Raw genomic sequence first — 22,700 nt, forward strand, 5'->3', positions numbered from 1 at the left:
TACCATGAACGTGGGTCCAGATACAGTAAACTACTTAGATGTTAAGGTTACACTACAAGGGGGAACATTTACAACCGATCTGTATAAAAAACAAACAGACAGAAATAACCTTTTACATAGAGACAGTTACCATCCAACAGGAGTAATGAAAGGACTACCTAAGAGTCAGTTCATCAGAGCGAGACGAATCACCTCGTCTGATGAACTATACAAAGAACAGGCAGATATAATGATTAAAAACTTTAATCAAAGAGGATATGATAGAAGGGAACTAGAAAAAATCAAAGATGAAGTATTGGGTATAGACAGACAAGAATGCCTAAAAGAAAAAGAAAAAATAAATAGAAAGAAAAAACAAAATTCAGTATGTGTGACAACATTTGGTCCCCATTCAACCTTCGTAAAGAAGGTGATATTACAATATTGGCCTATTCTACAAAAAGATAAAATATATGGTAAATTGTTTATGGAGAAACCCCTTTTTAGTTATAAAAGAGGTAAGACAATTTCTGATGGGATCATCAGAACAGATTTAAAGGAAAAACCCACCCACAAAAGAATTTCAAACAAAAATGGAACCTTTCCCTGTCACAATTGTGGACATTGCAGTGGGGTGATCAAAGGGGATATATGCAAACACCCCAGTTTAGGACATGATATAAAAACTCAAATCCTTTTCCACATGTGACACGGAAGGTGTAATCTATTTATTAAAATGTCCCTGTGGATTAGGATATGTGGGCCAAACGTCTAGATCTTTCAAATTAAGAATGTACGAACATAAAAGTGTCATAAGAAATTTTAAACCAGAAACAGATGGGATAAAAGAGAAAGAAAAAGAGAGATACAAGAAAGAGACACTATTAGCAAAACATTTTTTTATAATGAAACATAATGTATCGCAGCTAAGGTGGCAAATTTTAGAAGTGGTGCAAAAGGATAAAGGCAATGATTTTAAAAGGAACCTTTTAAGACGAGAAGCCTTTTGGATATGGCAACTTAAAACGCTAACACCAAAGGGTCTCAATGAAAATTTCAGTTTGGCTTGTTTTTTATAATTAAAATATACATTTTCCCAATTATATACTTTCAAAATATGTTTATTCTTAAGATTTTATGGTCACTTTTCACTTACTGTCACAACTCACTGTCTCTCTGCTTCTCCACAGATATGAACAGTCAGGGGATAGAGAGAAAATAATATTATCAACAAAGGTAGAAAATAATTCACTGACTTAAGGTGTAATGGGTAGAGATATAATAAATAAAAGGAAAATCACAATCACATATGAAGGATTTAATATTTTTATTGTCTTATATAAAATATATTTTTAATGTCTTATATAAAAGATAAAGAATTTTTATAAGGTAAAACTACCTAATATATATGCACTATGAGAATTTTAAACAAAATGGGAAAATAAAGTTAAATGTTAATTAGATCACATGTAACAATGTAGGCGGAGCTAAGCCTATAAAGATGCTTTTTGTCACACTTGAATGTATATCCTGACGAAGGGAGGTTGTACCCCCCGAAACGTTGATATTGGTGGTGAAATTAAATAAAAGGAAAAACTGCAGAAAATTGGTGTGTGCGGATCCATAATTGAAACTGCTATCATTGGAAGGCCACGTCAAGCCGAAGGATAACCAGCACCACTAAAAGCAGATAAAGTGAGTAAAATTCCAGGTGTGCGGTGTAACCATTTCAATGCAAAATATTTCTAAAACCCTACTCACCTGATATGGCTGCAAAAAAATGTACCCTAGTCTACTCATCTGGCTGTAAGAATTATTTTAAATCATTAAAAGCTACATCATAATTTGTTATTATATTGGGGAGACTTACCCTGTTTTAAAATGTGTGTGAATATTGTTTTACAAATCTAGTTCAAAATATGTATTTGTATGTAAAACAATCATATACTGATATTACAAGTTATATGACTAAAGAACTAAGGAAAATAAATAATGATGAATAGACCATGCTCTTTTTTGAACAACCAGTTCATGAAAAGAAATCTGTCTGCAAAACAATTCTAATATTCTCGTCTTCTCATCTGACTGCAAAACAATTCTAATATTCTCGTCTTCTCATCTGACTGCAAAACAATTCTAATATTCTCATCTTTTCATCTGGCTGCAAAAGACTTCTAATACTAATACTCTAGTCTTCCCAATTAGCTGCAACATTTCTAATAGTCTAGTTGTCTCATCTGGCTGCAGATTAATTTTTATGCAAATTTGGAACAAGTCTTTAATGCAACTGATTCCCAATTCCTGACATAATTCTTAGAGTTCATTAATCTAAGTGCACAAAGTCTAATTCTAATACCCTAATCTTTTCATCTCGCTACAAAAGAAATATTTTACCCTAGTCTTCTCACCTGACTGCAAAACCATGCTCTTCTTTGAACAACTAGCTCATGAAAAGAAATCTGCTTGGATTGTCAGTGTTGTAAAGTTCCTTAGGCTACCATTCAGGGGAACTGATAAGCTATTTGGATCACCACAGAATGGGAGATTTCAGTGAGTACCAGAGCTTCATGCTAAAAATGATCCATTTCTTGAGCAGCATATAAAAGACGTATGGTGAGTAAGACTGAGGGGTAAGCAACTACGTCATCTTCCATAGTAGAGGAGTTCATAGAGCTAATGAAAATGATTCTAAAACTCTAATCATCTCATCTGGCTGCAAAATAATTCTTATACTCAAGTCTTCTCATCTGACTGCAAAAGAAGTCTAATACTCTAGTCTTCTTATCTGGCTGCAGAAAAATTCTAATACCCTAGTGTCTCATCTAGCTGCAAAACAATTCTAATATTCTACTCTTCTCATCCGACTGCAGAATAATTCTAATATCCTAGTCTCATCTGACTGCAAAACAATTCTAATATCCTAATCTTCTCATCTAGCTACAAAAGAATTATTTTACCCTAGTCTTCTCATCTGGCTGCAAAACAATTCTAATATTCTCATCTCTTCATCTGGCTGCAAAACACTTCTAATACTAATACTCTAGTCTTCCCAATTAGCTGCAACATTTCTAATAGTCTAGTTGTCTCATCTGGCTGCAGATTAATTTTTATGCAAATGTGGAACAAGTCTTTAATGCAACTGATTCCCAATTCCTGACATAATTCTTGTTAGAATTCATTAATCTAAGTTCACAAAGTCATTAAAAGCTAACTAATAATTTATTATTGGTTATTATATTTGGGAAGCTTACCCTGTTTTACAATGTTTCTTATTATCTGTGGCTCAAGTGTTTTTGTAACTGTGGCTATATTTTCATCATATTGCTGCTATTTCTGCAATAATAATGGCAGTATTTCATATTTATTTTATGGGCATACTTTTTGTGTTCAGTACTGGACATGCTGCTTTTTGTTAGCTAATTAAATTTATAAATTAACCCTTGGTCTGACTTTGAGTATGAAGAAGTAAATGCTGTGTAGGTTTGTCTATTACAACCTTATTATTTTATTTGAGTAGCACTCTATTAAAGAATAGGAATGGATAAACAACAATCAATTGATGTCTTTTCTGAAGAAATAGGTTAATGCAGAGTGTATTCTTAAGACAATGAACAGAAGGAATACCTTCTGTCAGATTGCCAACAGTGTTACTACTGAACTTTTAAAAGAACTGTCATAATAAAGGTGCGCTAGTATAGCAGTGCTTCTTTTGTAACTGTAACTTTAGGTGGTTCGAGATGGGGGGGCCCCAGAAGCACTACCTTGCCTAGGGCCCTGTTTAGTCTTAATCCGGCTCTGCATTAGATAGGGGCAGGGAATACAAATGTATCCATCTCTACGTAACAAATATTGGAGCCTGAAGGTAAATTTGTGCAAGACCTCTGACTAGTACTGAATAGGGCTCAGGGTTGCGCTTAGAGATGGTGGGGAGTTCCTAATATTTATTATTTGTCCTGGAGCTATCTAGCTGTTATTTAGCTACAACTTCCTTTGGCTTTTAGAGGACATTGGTGCTTGTAAATCAATAGCAGTTGGAATGTACAGGGTGAACAACCCTGATAGATATCTGATGTACATTCTTTTCTTATACAGCTGCACCCAGGGCCCAAGCAAGGGGCCTACGACTATAGTTACAGATTTATGAAATGTTGCTGTGCTTATCATAGTGCTGTAGGAATAATAAGCACAGAAAAGTGTTCACCTTAAATCTCACCCTAAATGGCATTCATGCTGGTCTTCTACGAGAACAAATTACCCCCCCCCCCACCTGCCAATTTTCACCATTATCCATGTTTTAGCCCACTACTTCCAGCCACTTCTTTGGGTTCATAGTGCAGCCTGACCCACCGTTTGGGAAGCTATGTATCATGGAGTGAGTGTAGCATGTAGGAAGTATTGTCTACTCTCACATGATGTTTGCTTGTTGTTAGGTGATTGGAATCTCCTCCCTTGTTGTTCAGGACAGGTAACATGCTGTACAGCAGGGGTCCCCAACCTTTTTACCCATGAACAACTTTCAAATGTAAAAAGAGTTGGGGAGCAACACAAGCATTTAAAAAAGTCCCTTGGGTGCCAAATGAGGGCTATTTGGTAGCCCCTATGTAGACTGGTAGCCTACAAGAGGCTCTGTTTGGCAGTACACCTGGTTATTATACAACCAAAACTCACCTCCAAGCCTGGAATTAAAAAAATAAGCACCTGCTTTGAGGCCACTGTGAGCATCATCCAACTTTTTTAATCCATGAGCAACATTCAGAAGTAAACTGAGTTGGGGACCAACGCAAGTATGAAAAATGTTCTTGGGCTCCCAAATAAGGACTGTGATTGGCCATTTGGTAGCCCCTATGTGGATTGCCAACCTACATTGAGGCTCTGTTTGGCAATGCACCTGATTTTTATGCAACCAAAACTTGCCTCCAAGCCTGGAATTCAAAAATAATCACCTGCTTTGAGGCCACTGGGAGCAACATCCAAGGGGTTGGAGACCAACATGTTGCTCACAAGCTACTGGTTGGGGATCACTGCTCTAGAGCCATTGGTTGGGGATCACTGTTATATATATTCTCGGCTAAATACAGAAATATTGCAAATTTTCACTAGTATGGTAGTTAATAAAATAAAGAAGAAGCAGGCGAGAGGGAACTAAAACACATTCTGGCACCAACTGCTGTCACATTCCACCACTGGGCAAATGTCTACATAGCATTTTTAGCTTACTAGGTTATTAAAGAAATGCATGAAGTCTGAGCTGTCTGGATTACTTCATCTAGTAATTATTTTTAATTCTGTAATTATTTGCATGACCATAAATGTGTATGATTCATATTCTCAGCGTGCTGTTGCTCCTCATGAAATTACATTTTGCCTGTTTTTTTTTTTGGTTCCCACAGACTAAAAGGTAAAATTGCCATCAGTTCCACATGAAAGAGGTAATTAACAACTGTGTTAAGTGTGAGCTCATTAAATAGTGACTGACTTATAAAGTGTTCTTTAAATCATTTTATTTGATTTGATTAATGCCATCATGCTCACTAACTACAAAATTATATATATATATATATATATATATATATATATATATATATATATATATGTGTATATATATATATATATATATATTTATTTTTTAATTTTTATTTTTTTATATTATGCCGACCTATATACTTTTCGTTGTGATATTAAACCAACAGCCCACCTTTCATTTGTCTTGCAGTCCTCACAAAGATGCCAGAACGCCTCCCTCCCCAATTCCTATTATATATTTCATTGTTTTAATCATATTGCCAACCCCCTAGCTCTTACAATTGGCATTGTGGTTTGATCCCTATATACACAGCTTTCACCATAGTGTTTAAATCTAGGTGTAGAAGTCACCTATCAAATAAATGTAGTGATGTACATAAGTACAAGCATTTTGCACAACTGCAGCATAGGGGGTTATCGCAGTTTATTTCAGGTGGTATATGTTCACATAATATTTAGTGATGGGCAAATTTATTCATCAGGCACAAATTCGCACAGAATTTCTGCGTTTCGCCACCGGCGAATAAATTCGAAAATTTACCACTTTAATGTGCATCAAATGTCGCAAAAATTGACACAGACTGCAATTTTTACGCCAGCGAATTGTCAGCAGCATCAAAAGTCGCGTTTTGTGTATTTTTCGCCCATTTTGCGAATTTCATGGTGAAGCGAAATGGGACAAATTCACCTATCACTGATAATACTGTATTTTTCTATATGTGGGTAAATGGTGGGTGTGGAAATGTAAGTGGACGTGTGGAGGGTTGGGAGGGGGTAAGGGGGAAATATAGTAACTCTGTAATTTCACATTGTGTATTTTTTGTGTATTTTTTGTATGCAACATAGCTGACAATAAAAACATAATTCAATTCAATGTGAGAGTAGAGAGAGACTGGAGGAAGTGGTGACGTAACAATGGATAAAGCAATGATGAGGAAGTTGGAGAGAAGGGAGTGTGGCTTTGGGGTTGATGCAAAGAAATTGCACTTGTATTGCATCACTTTTGTCTTTTAAAGCCTTTGGCAGTATATTGGGCTATAAAAGAGATAAATAGGAGAAGGGAAAGGAAGAACCTATTTACTGAATATATCTAACACTGTTGGCTCTGTGCCCAGTGCCAAATGGCTTATGGCAGACATTAATTGTCGCACAATAGGATAAATGGCTTCCACTCTGATCACATGTACACAACACACTGGTGGTCACTTTATAAACGAGCCTCACACCTGCCTTTGAGGAATTGTGGGCAGACTGATAAGAATGAATGAAGTGATGCTGACCACACACATAGGCTGACTATTGACTATTCTGCTGGAGGAGTAAACCCCACATGCGCTGTGTATTACTTTCTTAGCACAAATACGGCAATCTGGCTCTTTAGGTTTCAAGTTCAACTGGTTCAATCACTTTCTCGGGAATAATATTTACACAAACAAACTGGTCTCTCCCATTTTGAACAGTCTGTGCAACACTCAGCTTGGCCGCATCACATACTTTCTTACTCTATGAGCTTTTAGGGTCTGGCCACATGAGCAGATTTGGGGAGATTAAGTCGCCTGGCGACTAATCGCTTCTTCTTCGGGGCGACAATTTCCTGAACTCCACAGGCTAAAACGAAAAATCGCCTGCGGCAATGCACTCGCGGCACTTCGATTTCCAAAGTCGCCCGAAGTTTCCTTGTGAGGAAACTTCGGGCGACTTCGGAAAACAAAGTGCCGCGTGTGCCTTCCCCTTAAATGCTCAGAATTGCCCGACTTCCTTATCCTACACCAAATGCAGCATTTGTGCTGATCTCTCCTAATCGCCTTGTCTCACTCTTGTCTTATCTTAGGCTAAGTGCTACATATTGTATGTATCAGCCACTGCTCTCTCATAATAGTCTATTAACACCTTGTTACCAGTCGTAAACCTTGTACAACACCAACCTGCTTTCTAAATCCATCTGTCTAGTTCATCCATCTATCTAGCTATTCATTTATTTAACTATTCTGACCTTTAGCCCCTCCTATATCAGTCCTATTTGTCTTTATAACTTTTTATTTAACATAGAATATGGAGATAATGACACTTTATATAACTGCAGAATAACATGTTTACATTGGTTTTATTTAATATTTAAATGATTTTTTAATAGACTAAAAGTTTGGAGATCCACATTACGGAAAGATACAAGAAAACTCCAGGTCCTGAGCATTCTGGATAACAGGTCCCATATCTTTACAACATTTGTTCTGCAGTTCAGTACAGCAATGAGGTGCCATTTTGCATGTTTAGCAGCCCTATGCAGCTAACCTTGTGGCCTCTGATATTCCATTGACACTCTCATGCTGGTCCATCTCCCCACCCATCTCCAATAATCACCTGTGAGGCACAATGTGACACCCAGCTGTTTACGACCCAACAACTGCAAGTCAAGCCCAGAAGGCAACTCACAAGGATATTCAAATTGCAACACTAATGATCTTCAACTCCTTGTCAGCTTTAGGCCTGTAGCACACGCAGCAATTTAGGGACTTAAACTGTGTTGTTCCCAATAAAAAAATTCCCAGTCAAAATGACTGAAATTGTAGCAATCTAAAGGAAAACCACCATACATGCGAAAATCATCTGTGGTGGCACTTTAATGCAACTACACTTTGGGAAAAAAGGGGGTGATTTTGGGTGTTTTAACCCTAATGCACTGAAGCATGCTAATATTGTCAAGCTGATCTATTAACTAATTAAAATGTCTGCAATTGAGTAAAGGTGGCCATACACCGAAAGTCAGCCAGATCTCGATTGGATGGGACTAAAAATCTCGTTGGATCGCGGCCGCATCTGTTCGTTGAGCCGACCGCCCGTTACTGTTTGTTAGGATCTGATCGTTGGATCGGATCAGCCCGTTATTGCTCACCTCGGATCTCTCCGTGTATGGCCACCTTAAAACTTGATGTCTTAAGGGCAGATTAACTAAAGGGCGAATTGTCACCAGCGACCACTTTGCAGCCTTCGCTACACTTTGCCAGGCGCGAAATGCGCTTAGACTACACTAATTTACTAAAATGCAGAGTTTCATCATGGGCGCTGAAAGCTGGCGACTTTTCGTTAGCGTTACTTCAGCAATGTGAGCATTTGATAGTGAAGATGCGCTAGTGTTAATTTCTGTCTAGCGAAACTTCGCTAGGAATCTTGCGCTCAGGTCAATTTGCATTGTGCGGGAAATTTAAAGTTGTATGGACGTCTTTATGTTAATTGTTGGTGCATATACTCACAAATTACACTTTTTAAAACACATGTCCAGGGAACCTTAATAAAGACGATAGAGTTATTCTAATGCTCTACACAGGAGCCCACTGTAAAATTAATGTTCCATATGTATGCAAATGTATGGGGAATACTAGTTACCCAAAAAAAGTCTGTTAGATATTTTGCAGGCAATCAGGCTGAAAAAAGGAAAAGAAGCCAACTTTTTTTTAGACTGTATGTGACAGAAGATTGAGGAAGATCTAGCTGCTTTAATGCACGTCACCTGGTCTGAGGTGGTGAAGGCTACACTGTCTCGCCAGGCAATAGAGTGCGAATGAGCGCTAGCGCCTGTCTCTTTCGCTAGCGAATTGGCATCTGCGCCCCTTAGTAAATCGGCGATGTCCCTGTGGGTGGTAATTCTAGCGAATTGTCACTAGCGTTAGCCACTTTGCCCTTTAGTATATCCCTTTGAGTTGTACCGATATTCAGCAATTCCAAAACAAGGTAGGGGAACATTAGCACATTGAACACATTAATGCGCACATTAGCATAATAGGATTTATAGTAATAAACTGGCCTTTAATGAGGCAGCAAAGTACACACAAGCTCTAAGTAATCGGAAACCTGAGTACAACTTCAAAAACAAAAGGATCAAGGGAAAGTAAGTGTAATATGGCAAGACTGGGCAGGCGGAATTCCCTGCTGGGATTCCCAGAGCCCCCACAGTTTAGGACTGTTAGCTTTGCACTGGTTAGTGATGCTCATTTTATTTAAACTAGTTAAGTTAATGTTAATATATCCGTTACAGTATACAGTAGAAACTACTGAGTTTATAAGAATTTGTATCAGTCAGAAAATAGAGTTATCTCTAGCCCTTCTGCAGTTGGCACCTCAAACTAAAATAAAAATAAAGCAAAGACAACTCTGTAACTCAGAAGTCTGTCGCAGAACAAGATAGAGGATCCCATATCCGCTGCATGGGACAAACATAAAGATGTAATGAAGTGAGGTTGTTCCCAGTAAGGTGTATGTTTGGCTGATAGCTGAGAGGATCTGCTGCCTGGCTTGGTCACATCAGGTGCAAATTGTCTCAGATTATTACTCTCTCTCAGATTCGGGGAGATTAGTCGCCCAGCGGCAAATCTCCTCTTCTTCGGGGAGACTAATCTCCCCGAACTGCCTCCCGCCGACTAGAATGTAAATCGCCGCAATGTGGCAATCGGTGAACTTCGTTTTCCGTGTAAATGTTTTTATTGAGTTTTAAAACCAAAACAAGTAGGAATTTAACAAAAATGCAAAGTTGTAAAATGAGACATCTCCAAACTGGTTATGGAGACTCGAGATATAGAACAGGAATACAATAATGATAACAATTGGAGTGTTTTATTTACATTTTACCAGAGTGAAAGTAAAAATACAAGTAAAGTAACAACCTGACAACACCCAGTGATACAATAGTTCTGTAAGGAATGTGAAGAAAATGGACAAATAGGTTTAGCCTCTACATCAGGGATCCCCAACCTTTTGAACCCGTGAGCAACATTCAGAAGTAAAAGCAGTTGGGGAGCAACACAAGCATGAAAAATGTTCTTGCGGTGCCAAATAAGTGCTGTGATTGGCCATTTAGTAGCCCCTATGTGGATTGTCATCCTACATTGAGGCTCTATTTGGCAGTACATCTGGTTTTATACAACCAAAACTTGCCTCCAAGACTGGAATTCAAAAATAAGCTCCTGCTTTGAGGCCACCGAGAGCAACATCCAAGGGGTTTGGGAGCAACATGTTACTCACGAGCTACTGGTTGGGGATCACTGCTCTACAGGATAGACTATTTCTTGAGCCAGTCGAGGATTCGAGATTTTAAGTTGAGAATAATAATTTCTTAGTAGCAGCTGTAAACAACATCACCAGGTTAAAATGAGAATTACTTATAACATTTAGATGTCTCTGTAAATCCTTATCTGGAGAGTTTATGTGGAGTAATGCCAATTTTGGGCTTAATTTAATATGAAGCTTCAACTTGTGGTTCAGATACTTCTCCAGAACTAGCCAAGCTTTTTGCACCTTAGGGCAACTCCAGAGGTAGTGAAATAAATCTACATATAATTGGGAGCATTTTGGACAGAAAGGCTGGGAGCCCAAACCTATTGACTTTCTATACAATTTCCCATAGCCTAAGTGGATCAATTTAAAATGTTGAACTCTCCAATTTTCAGACACTAAGGGGCCAATTCACTAACTCTGAGTGAAGGATTCAAAGTAAAAAAACTTCGAATTTCGAAGTGTTTTTTGGGCTACTTCAACCATCGCCTTCGGTATGGCGATCGGTAGCTTTTAGATGGCGAACTAGGAGGTCGAAGTTTTTTCTTAAAGAGACAGTACTTCGACTATCGAATGGTCGAATAGTCGAACGATTTTTAGTTCGAATAGTTCGATTTGAAGTCGTAGTCGAAGGTCGTAGTAGCCAATTCGATGGTCGAAGTAGCCCAAAAAACACTTCGAAATTCGAAGTTTTTTTACTTCGAATCCTTCACTCGAAGTTAGTGAATCGGCCCCTATGTACTTATTTTTACTAATGGAGAGTATAAGTTGAGTGGGAGTGATTTTGGATTGCATATAACCCGACCACTTTTCAGCTATTTTTTAAGTGGATGATTTTTCTTATTTTCTGGAACCCACAATGTTTGAGAGATGAGGTTAATGCTCATTAAATCAGGATTCTCAGTTAAATCATGTATTGACAAAGCTAGCCAATGTTTTTGAAAAGCAAATGACTCTTTGTTTTGGACTCCTAGTAAACCACTCTTAATAAACATATACTTGAAATGGTCGTTGGGCTTCAGGTTGTTTTGTCTCTTTAACTAAGGTCAGTTAAGTAAATTTCCATTAGTAGGATCTACCACATCTTTAATCAATAAAGGTAAGTTCTTACTCTTGCTGGATATGAAAAGAGGGAAGCCAGATTTTGAAGTTTTCCAAAGGAGTTGTATAGGCATGAAGGGGGCCTGAGTATGGTTGAAGCCATGACTCGAAAACAAACATTTCCAAGTGAAAAGTGAGTCTCTGTATAAGGGATTAGTTTTGTAAACAACGGGAATTTCACTCCATTTGTTGTGTACAATAGCCAAGATGTTGGGGCAGTTATCCTGGACAATTTCTAATTTAGGGTTGATGTATCAGTTTCCCCCAGATATCCACTCAATTAAGTATCTAGTGATAGAAGCTAGGTTAAAAAGTCTAAAGTTAGGGACCTTCAATCCCCCAAGAGTAATTTTGGGCTTCTTGGACCCCCAAATAAAGGTGTTCAGAGAAGAATCCAATTTCTTGATATTGGAATGCTTTAATAACAGCGGTACGTTTATTAGCGGGTAGATTAATTTGGGAAAAATTTGCATTTTGAAGAGAGCTATCTTGCCTTTTAAGTTCAAGGGAGCATTTTTCCATTTATGACAGAGAGAAAGCACTATTAACAGCAGGTGTGAAGTTCAGGTCATATAGCTCTCTCAAATCAACTGGAATTAGGAGTCCTAAATATCTCAAATGAGGTTTGGGATTTTTTAAATTTAAGTTTCTTAAAAGAGAAGTCGCCACGGATACATTTATATTCATTAGTCCTGATTTATTGACATTTATTTTATAACCCCAAAAAGACCCAAACTCATGGAGTATGTTAAAAATGTCCCCTAGAGAGTCATTACATTCTGTGTTATCAACAGTAGGTCATCAGCAAATGCTAAGGATTTCAACAGAACTTTGCTGATTTTGATGCCATGGAAAGTGTTCAGATTATCTAATCAATGGTTCTAGTGAAATATTAAAGAGTAGCGGGGACAAGGGGCACCCTTGTCTGGTTCCTTTGTGAATTTTAAAAGAAGAGGATATAAATGAGAGATATAAATGAGCTGGAGAGAGTGCAGAGACTAAATTGGTTAGAGGGACGGAAGACTTAAATTAAGAGGTTAGACTGTCAAGGTTGGGGTTGTTTTCTCTGGAAAAAAGGTGCTTGCGAGGGGACGATTACACTTTCCAAGTACATTAGAGGACATTATAGACAAATAGCAGGGGACCTTGTTACCCATAAAGTGGATCACCGTACCAGAGGTCACCCCTTTAGACTAGAAGAAAAGAACTTTCATTTGAAGCAACGTAGGGGGTTCTTCACAGTCAGGACAGTGAGGTTGTGGAATGCACTGCCGGGTGATGTTGTGATGGTTGATTCAGTTAATGACTTTAAGAATGGCTTGGATGATTTTTTGGACAGACATAATATCAAAGGCTATTGTGATACTAAGCTCTATAGTTAGTATAGGTATGGGTATATAGAATTTAATTAAAAGTAGGGAGGGGTGTGTGTATGGATGCTGGGTTTTCATTTGGAGGGGTTGAACTTGATGGACTTTGTCTTTTTTCAACCCAATTTAACTATGTAACTCCAGCTATTAGTATCTGAGATTCTGGAGAAGTGTACAAGTAACTAATAAAACTGAAGAAGGGACCTGTGATTCCATAGAGTTCTAAGCACTTAAAGAGATGCTCCCAAAGAGCTTCGTTTTCCGAAGTCATCCGAAGTTGACTTCAGAAGGTGACTTCAGAAAACGAAGCACTCTGAGTGCCATCCTGCTGGCGATTTAGATTCTAGCCGGCAGGAGGCACTTGGGAGAGATTAGTCGCCCTGAAGTAGAGGAGATTTATGGCCGGGCGACTCAATCTCCCTGAATCTGTGTGTCTCTGCCCTAAAAGTTAATCCAAAGGTAAAGAACCCCTTTAATGTGTGACAATTCAGTTAATGGACTGCTCAGCATGATCAGTAGGAATTGATCATTCAGAAAACATTCTGTTCAGATGTTGGCAAGTTTGGGGCCAGTTGGGCTAATATATGAGTGCCAGTATAGTTTGTGGCGTCCACACGTCACTGCATTACTGTTATACCATGTCAACTCCACTGTTGAATTTTTAATCATATCCCCCACCCTCCGGGTTGATTAAAGGGGCACTATACAGCTACTGTATGTTTCACATATGCACAATATATAGGCTTTGCTTTCAAACTGTACACTGAAGTTTTAAAGTGATTTTTTTGATGCCAGTTGTAATTACCTTTGTTTGTACATGTGTATTCGCATGTTCTCAAGATGACCAATCTGAAGCCAATCACAGCACTAGAATTTTTCCAATTAAATAATTAACAAGCCCAGCGTGGGATGCCAGTAGACATGAAGCAAAGTTTATACATCAGACTTGTTATCACGCACAGTCCATGTGGAGCATGAAGTGTTTTTTTAAGCTATCCCCACCCTCCTAGACTTTGTGGAATCGCTCAGGGAGGGAGGAAGGGAATTAGGTTACCCCCCCCATGGAAGCATGGATAATGAGCTTTGTATGATGACACCCCTACATGGGGTAATGGACAAAGCCCCTTGTTACAATGACACTGCATAGTGTAGAACACAATTTATGATGCACATTAAGGGGTTTATTTATCAAAGTCCGAATTTATCTCAATATTTTCTGCTACAAACTCCAATCAAATCCACTCGGGTTTTTTATGCTTATTTATTATTAAATTTTCCTGAAAATTTGCTGTGCAGGAAAAAAATCTGATTTTCAAAACTTTCTCGGATTTTTACATCAGATTTTCACAATTTTTTCGGATTTTTCACCCGAAAAACTCAGATTTCTTATGCTTTTTGCCTGAAAACTTCGGGGTATTGCATGAAACCCAGTGCACATCAATAAATCAACTGGGTCTTCACCCATTGACTTACACTATATGCAGCCTCGACAGGTCTAAGATGCGGGATTTTCAGATTCTGACTTTTCCATTCTCGGGGTTTAATAGATTCCAAAAAAAATTGTGAGTTTTTTATAAGTCCGATTTTATGAAAAAAAATCACAACTTTTTTCGTGATTTTTGCATTCGGAGTTTAGTAAACAACCCCCTAGGTGTAATCTTCCCTTTTAAATGGAACAAACGGAAGGACCAAATATAGGTCTATCCACCAATCTCCATCCATGCTGTCTTGGAAGAACATAGACAAGGCACCAAGGCAGTGAAAAATACATTTTTGTGCCTACAAATGTCATCATTTGTGTTGTTGTCACAAACCAGTGACTTTCTAAATATTTGGCTGTAAATCCAAGACCGTAGCCAATAGTAAATGTACACTGGGCTGAATTTAAATTTCTCACTTGTCCCTGTAAATTCTTTGGAGCCCTTTGAAGAGAACATCTCGGCATTAAAGGTTAGGTTTACAATGTCCCCTTTTGCTGTTGGGGGCCAGAACAGAGGTTAATAAACCAGTGGCCAAATGTGTACATGTCACTGTTGCCTTGATCTGCCGCCCAGCAGACAATTTGTTTTACAGATGTTCTGGACAATGAATGAGAGTGTCACACTGGGAATAAGAGACTGTACTTCCCGACCTCGCTGTGCCACCTTAAAGTGGTTCCTCCTGACAAACATAAATTAAAGAGACAGATATAAAGGAACAAGAGATGAATCTATGGAGTTAACATTTAGGTAAAGCCAAAATGCTTATATAGTATTCACACTACTACATTTACTATATACTATATTTTTTTATGACAATACAGGTTCAGGCCTAATGCGTTTTGTGGCGTACCGGTGCACCTGTATTGTCATAATAAATGGATTTGAACTTTTAACCACTTTTTTGGTTTACTGCCTTTGAAAAAAACTTTTTGTTTTGGTACTGTTTTAAAAAAAGGAAATATTTTAAATATTTGGATTATTTGGATAAAATAGAGTCTATGGAAGATGGCCTTTCTGTAATTATGAGCTTTCTGGATAAAGGGTTTCCGGGTTAACAAATCCCATACCTGTATTATACTATACCCTCACACATACCCTTCAGCAGCCTGTGTGTCTGTCTCTTTCATTACATGCTTCATCACTGCTGGATTGTCTTGCAAATGAGCGCCTGCAGTTCCACAGCCAAAAAGTTCAGAGGGGCCTATTTGGAACCAGGAGTGACAATGGCAAAAACACATGGAACTTAGCGTAACTACAGTCTGCAAACCAGCTGTTTCATTCGAGAGACTTCTACAGAGATGTCAATTAACCCCAAGTCATTAGGGAGATAACGATCCAGTCCTGAGTTTTTCTTAAAACCTCATTCCTTTTCACTTCAATGGCAACATGAAATATGGCCTCCAAATTACCCGGAGTGGATCAGTATCAGCCTAATGATATGGGGTTAGTGACGTCTCTGAATCTATTTCTGTAACCATATCAGCCCATTTGCAAACAAGGTCAATGATAACACGTTTACTGAACTCTAAAGTGTCCATAAGAATAACAATGGCATGTTTCGTTTGTATGAATGTATAAAGGGGCAGCAGCATGGTTATACATCGTTTTTTTTGTATTATATAAGGTATTTTCAGGCAGCTTATGCAACAAACAGCAACTTCTGCCATTGCACTTACGCTCTGATCAAGGTGCATTACAGGTCAGGACTGGGATTCAAAATACATACCTTCCTACTGTCCTGTATTTCATGGGACAGTCCTGTTTTTGACAGCTCAACCCGCAGTCCCAGGTTTGTTACTGAAATGTCCCGACTTTCTCTTTGATCGCCTGCACTGAACAGCCAGAAAAATATACAAAGTTTCTAATTTAACTGGCTTTTGGCAGAGAGCCTAGAATAGATACCTAGATACTTTTGTGACAATATAAGATAAGCAGGTCTCTTGGGGAAACTGATTTGCAGCTTAAAGGGCAATTCACCTTCATTAGCATAACTGTAATAACACATAAAAAGCACAGAAATGTGTTCAAACTTGTATAACCTGACACATTTTGTAAAATGGACATGGTAATTAGGGTGTTTGGCCACAAAATGGGCGTGGTCAATAAATTTAGCGTGGCAACTCTTTTTGTCGCTCTTTCTATTTCCAAAATGTTGGGAGGTATGAAAATAGGCCCTGGCATTTCAAGAACACAGAGACCCAAACAACCTCCCTCCACCAGCCCAATAAATAGTGTCTGTCTATGGCATCTTACAGCAGCACCTCTGGAATTTGCCACAATCCACACATTGCCAGTCCGGGCAGTAGTTCAGAAAACTGTCGCTTATTTACCAACCCTGGGTAAATTTGCACCTGGGCTGTAACCCATAGCAACCAACTAGAGCTTTGTCCACTTGTCCAGCCAGTTGCAGGTAGCACAAACGGAAGCAAATTTATTATTGTGTTTGCCAGGTGCAACTTGACCAGTGCTGGTAAAAGAACCTGTAACAATCTCGTCAATGGGAACAGTACCTTCGGATGCACAGGTGAACCCTATGGATTCTGATTTTCACAGACGCCCTTTTGGGGCCCTGGGCTTTCTGCTGCGGAAGCCAACAGGAAGTGCGCAGCCAAAAGCGAGGTACCGGCAGGGATGAAGAAAAAACGTAGTCAGGGTCAGGCGAAGAGTTCAAGGCAGGCGGCAGAAGTCGCAGTCAAAATATCAGGCAAAGGATTAAAACCCAGGTAGTCAAATATGCAGAATAAGGGTAGGACTCCACGCAGCATCTGCATCCGACAGTCGGATCAATGCTGCAACACCATGCGACAATTCTATCTCTTGCCTTATTTTTGTCGCATGCGACAATTCGTATGCGTTTTGTCGCAGCGCGACGGATCGCGACAAAATCGCTCATGGAGTCCTACCCTTACGCTTGAGCAGGAACAGATAAACTGAAGCCTAGCTTGGGCACATTCAAAATGGAGACTTGCCCCTTTAAAGAAGATTTTGCGACAAGTTTGAATCCAGCGCCGAATTTGTGACATCACAACGCTCAGCGCCGTGATGCACGTGTCATTACTCTCGGCGTCAAAGGAGCAGGGAAATGTGGAAGTGCGCACCTGCGCACAGGGACTTTGGACGAGACGCGCCGGGAGGTAAGAGAGCGCCGTACTGTCCTGACACGTCTTACAGAACCACAGTAAGTTGTCCACAGAGCAGTGGAACAATCCATTGGGCTCAGAGATATTTTTAGGAAGAGGAAGAAAAGAAATTTCCGCATACCGGAGATGTTTTTTTTTAGATCTTTTCCCCAAACACAGGTTCTGTTTGCTTTTTAGTGTGGTCCCTTTACAGTATATTGAAGGATGGACCTCTGCATAGAAACGCTCAGTTGGGTATTTAGAAAAAGGTCTGCCTACAGTAAAGCCAAGTATGCATTGGGCACCGAAATCTGATACATGTGCCTGCACCCAGGCCAAAATGGTGGCTCTGGGTGTAGGCACACAAGGAAACTTCGGGCAATTTCAGAAAACCGAAGCAACACGTATGCCATCCTGCCAGTGATTCGCATTCTTACTGGCGGAAACGCATTCCGGGGAGATTAGTCGCCCATAGCAGCGAAGATTCTCCCCGTGTGCCACAACCCTTAGAGGACAAAGTGAAAGACAATAAAACAACCTTATCCACCTATGTGGGAAGCTAGCAGCACTCACCTGGAACAGGATTAAGGAACTTCTATAATACAGTAAAACCCCCATTTTACGTTTTTCAGGGGACAAGAAAAAAATGGTGTAAAATCCAGGAAAATGTAAAATCGGAGAAATGTTCTATGCATAATATATATAGGTGGGACCACAAAACAACAATGTTAAATGAAGGAAAACTTAAAATCAGGGGATGTAAAATGAGGGTTCTACTGTAGTTAAATATAAATCTACTATGAAGGCAAACATAATACATAATAAGGCAATAAACCCGTTATCCAGTAAGCTCCAAATTACGGAAAGGTCCCCTCCCATAGACTCCGTTTTATACAAGTAATCAAAAATTTTTTTTAAATGATTTCATTTTTCTCTGTAATAATAAAACGGTACCTTGTACTTGATCCCAACTAAAATATAATTAATCCTTATTGGAGGCAAAACCAGCCTATTGGCTTTATTTCATGATTAAAAGATTTTATAGAAGTCTTAAAGAAGATTCAAATTACGGAAAGATCTGTTAACCTGAAAACCCCCAAATCCTGGGCATCCTGGATAACAGGTCCCATACCAGTAATATAAAAGTCCTAGTGATAAAAGGTGCACAGAGGAACATTCTTAGTATTTTTAGTGGTGTATGTGACCAGAAAGTGAATTTGCAACATACATAAGGCCAAATTAAGTGAATGGAAGCTGTGCATAAATCAGACAGCAATGGGGCATTTCACCTTACATGATAGCTTTTCCAAGTTTGGTATAACCTTGATATATTCCCTTTAGGATTATTATGATGAGATAGTCTAGCTAAGGCCCGGAGAATCTTATATGTGCTGGCATTTAGAAGATATCAGCAGATCAGCCTATGGCCAGAGAGAGTGTTGTATATCTATTCTACCAGAGAGAAAGCAAATAAAGAGCTTTATCTATCTGGTTAATACAAACACGTTCCAATAAAGCACAGGTGCGCTGCTCGGGAGAAATGGCTTCCTCTTTATCTGAGCGTTTTGACCTGATCTGCCCGTAATTTCCGCCCTGCATGTAAACATCACTGAGATGGGATTCAGGCCAGTTTGTTTTTCTTAAAGGAACAGTAACACCAAAAAAAATGAAAGTGTTTCAAAGTAATGAAAGTATAATGATCTGTTGCCTGGCACTGGTAAAACTGATGTGTTTGCTTCAGAAACACTACTATAGTTCATATAAACAAGATGCTGTGTAGCAATGGCGGAAATTGAAAAAAGGCTATATGGCACAGGTTTAATAGTGGATAACAGATAACACCATTATGTTCTATGGAGCTTATCTGCTGTGTAACCTGAGCCTTTTCTCCTTTGAATGGCTGCCCCCATTGCTACACAGCAGCTTATTTATATAAACAATAGTAGTGTTTCTGAAGAAAACACATCAGTTTTACCAGTGAAGGGCAACACTGTATTATATGTGTATTACTTTAAAACACTTATATTTTTTGATGTTACTGTTCCTTTAAACCCGTGTACCTGATGGGAAATCTGCCCCAAAGCCTGGATAGTCATCGGGGAGCAAGGCTTGGAGTTCACATGAAAGGCAGATAAGGGCAGCTAGACCTTCACAGCTTCTGATAAACCTAATAGGAGCCATTAACTAAAGAGAATATGTGCCTGGAAGTTTATGCAGCTACATTTCCCTTATCTTTGAATAAATGTGAATTTAAACCAAATTGTCCTTGCTCGCAATCAATTAGGAAGAGTTCAATGAAAGGGAAAGAACTGGGAGCGCATAGGTTATTGGCAAACCCAACAAAATGGACATGTTACATAGTTGTAGGCACAGGATATCCGAATGCCCCTAGACCAGTGATCCCCAACCAGTGGCTCGTGAGCAACATGCTGCTCACCAACCCCTTGAATTTTGCTCCCAGTGGCCTCAAAGCAGGAGCCTGTTTTTAAATTCCTGTATTGGTTGCATAGTAATGCCAAACAGAGCCTTCTGTAGGCTGACAGTTCCCATGGGGCTACCAAATAGCCAATCAAAAGCTCTTATTTGGCACCCCTGGAAATTTTTTGCTTGTGTTGCTCCCCAACACTTTTTCCACTTGAATGTAGCTCACATGTATAAAAGGTTGTGGATTCCTGCCCTAGAGGATGGGGTGTACCCTCGATATTCGACTGCCGAATGGAATATCGAAGTCGAAGGATTTACCGCAAATAGTTCGATCGAACGAAAAATCGTTCAATCAAATCCTTCGAATCGTTCGATTCAAAGGATTTTAATCCATCGATCGAACGATTCTTCTACCAAAAAATTGCCAGGAAGCCCATGGGGAAGGTAACATTGCACCTCGGTAGGTTTTAGGTGGCGAAGTAGGGGGTCAAGGTTTTGCTTAAAGGGACAGTACTTCGACTATCGAATGGTCGAATATTCTAACGAATCGAATCCATCGATCGAACGATTTTTCTTCGACCATAAAATTGCCAGGAAGCCCATGGGGAAGGTAACATTGCACCCCGGTAGGTTTTAGGTGGCGAAGTAGGGGGTCAAAGTTTTTCTTAAAGGGACAGTACTTCGACTATCGAATGGTCGAATATTCGAACGAATTTTAGTTTGAATCGTTCGATTCGAAGTCAAAGTCGTAGTCGAAGTAGCCAAAAAAACATTCGAAATTCGAAGTTTTTTTTATTCTATTCCTTCACTCGAGCTAAGTAAATGGGCCCCATAGGGTTTCCACTAGGGGGAATAACAATACAAGAAGCAGACCCAGCGGCTGCAGGGGGGCCCAGGAGGTATAGGGGCCCCATGAGGCCCTAATTCATATATATTTTTAATAAATATTGGTAAAACAAGTCAACCACTAAACGTTTTCTGGGCCTGAAAATGATTTGCTGTGGGGCCCAGTAATGTCTAGTTATGCCACTGGTTGCCACCTTTTCTGGAAAAAAATACCAGCCTTCCTAAATATTTATCTTTTTTCCCTATTAATAACATTGGGATCAACCATCATTTTTACCAACCAGGCCAGTAAAATACCGGCCAGGTGACAACCCTACTTATAGACAAACTTAAACACATTGTCACCTATGTCACAGGCCAAGTTGGACTAAAGGTGGCCATACACGGGCCGATAAAAGCTGCCGACAGACCGAGTCGGCAGCTTATTGGCCCGTGTATGGGGGCCCCCGACGGGCTTCCCGGATCAAGATCTGGCCGAAAGTCGGCCAGATCCCGATCGGATGGGATTAAAAATCCCGTTGGATCGCGGCCGCATCTGTCCGTTGATGCGGTCCCGCGATCCGACCGCCCGTTTGCTTTCGCTAGGATCCGATCGTTGGGCCCTAGGGCCCACAATCGGATCAGCCCGATATTGCCCACCTCAAGGTGGGCATATCGGAGGGAGATCCGCTCGTTTGGCGACATCGCCAAACGAGCAGATCTATCCATGTATGGCCACCTTTAGGCAGTGGGGCTTGAAGAAGGGGCTTAGGGAGGGCCCAGAGTTACAGTGAGATAAGGGTGGGGAGAGTCTGATCTCCTAGATTCTTGTGGAAGCTCATCTTAAAGGGTTTGTTTACCTCTGAGTTAACTTTCGTATAATGTAGAGAGTGATATTCTGAGACAATTTGCAATTCTATAACATACAACTTAACCATTAACCACCCCTTTTAAATGAATTGTTCGGTATAAACATCCAAACTGGGTAAATAGATAGGCAGTGCAAAATGAAATATTTCTCATATAGTTAGTTAGGCAAAAATGTAATGTATAAAGGCTGGAGTGACTGGATGTCTAACATAATAGCCAGTACACTACTTCCTGCTTTGCAGCTCTCTTGGTTTCCACTGGATGGTTACCAGGCAGTAACCAATCAGAGACTTGAGGGGAGACCACATAGGTCAAAACTGTTGCTTTTGAATGTGAGTTGAATGCTAAAGATCAGTTGCAAACTCACTGAATGGCAGAACGGTTATGTCACATGTGGCCCCCCCCTTAAAGTCACTGACTAACTCAGAGTTAGAGAGCTGACAAGCAGAAGGCTGGGTTCTGTTCAAGACATCCACTCACTCCAGCCTTTATACATTACATTTTTGGCTAACTAACTATATTAGAAACATTTTTTATTTTCTATCTATTTGCCCAGTGTTTATTTTTACACTGAACAGTTCCTTTAAGGAAATTTAGGGAACGATTTGGGATGAAGAGGACAGGTATTCATGGAATTCTGTCTGATGGAGCAATATTGTTATATATACAGGAATGGGACCGGTTATACAGTCTGCTCGGGACCATGGGTTTTTCCGGATAACAGATCTTTCTGTAATTTGGATCTTCTTATCGTAAGTCTACTAGAAAATTGGGTAAACATTAAATAAACCCAAATAGGCTGGTTTTGCCTCCAATAAGGATTAATTATATCTAAGATGGAATCAAGTACAAGGTACTGTTTTATTATAACAGAGAAAAAGGAATTCATGGAAAAATTGATAAAATGGAGTCTCTGGAAGATGGCCTTTCTGTAATTTGGAGCTTTCTGAATAATGGATTTC

This window comes from Xenopus laevis, chromosome 5L (assembly GCF_017654675.1).
Source record: "Xenopus laevis strain J_2021 chromosome 5L, Xenopus_laevis_v10.1, whole genome shotgun sequence".
Classification (NCBI taxonomy): Eukaryota; Metazoa; Chordata; class Amphibia; order Anura; family Pipidae; genus Xenopus; species Xenopus laevis.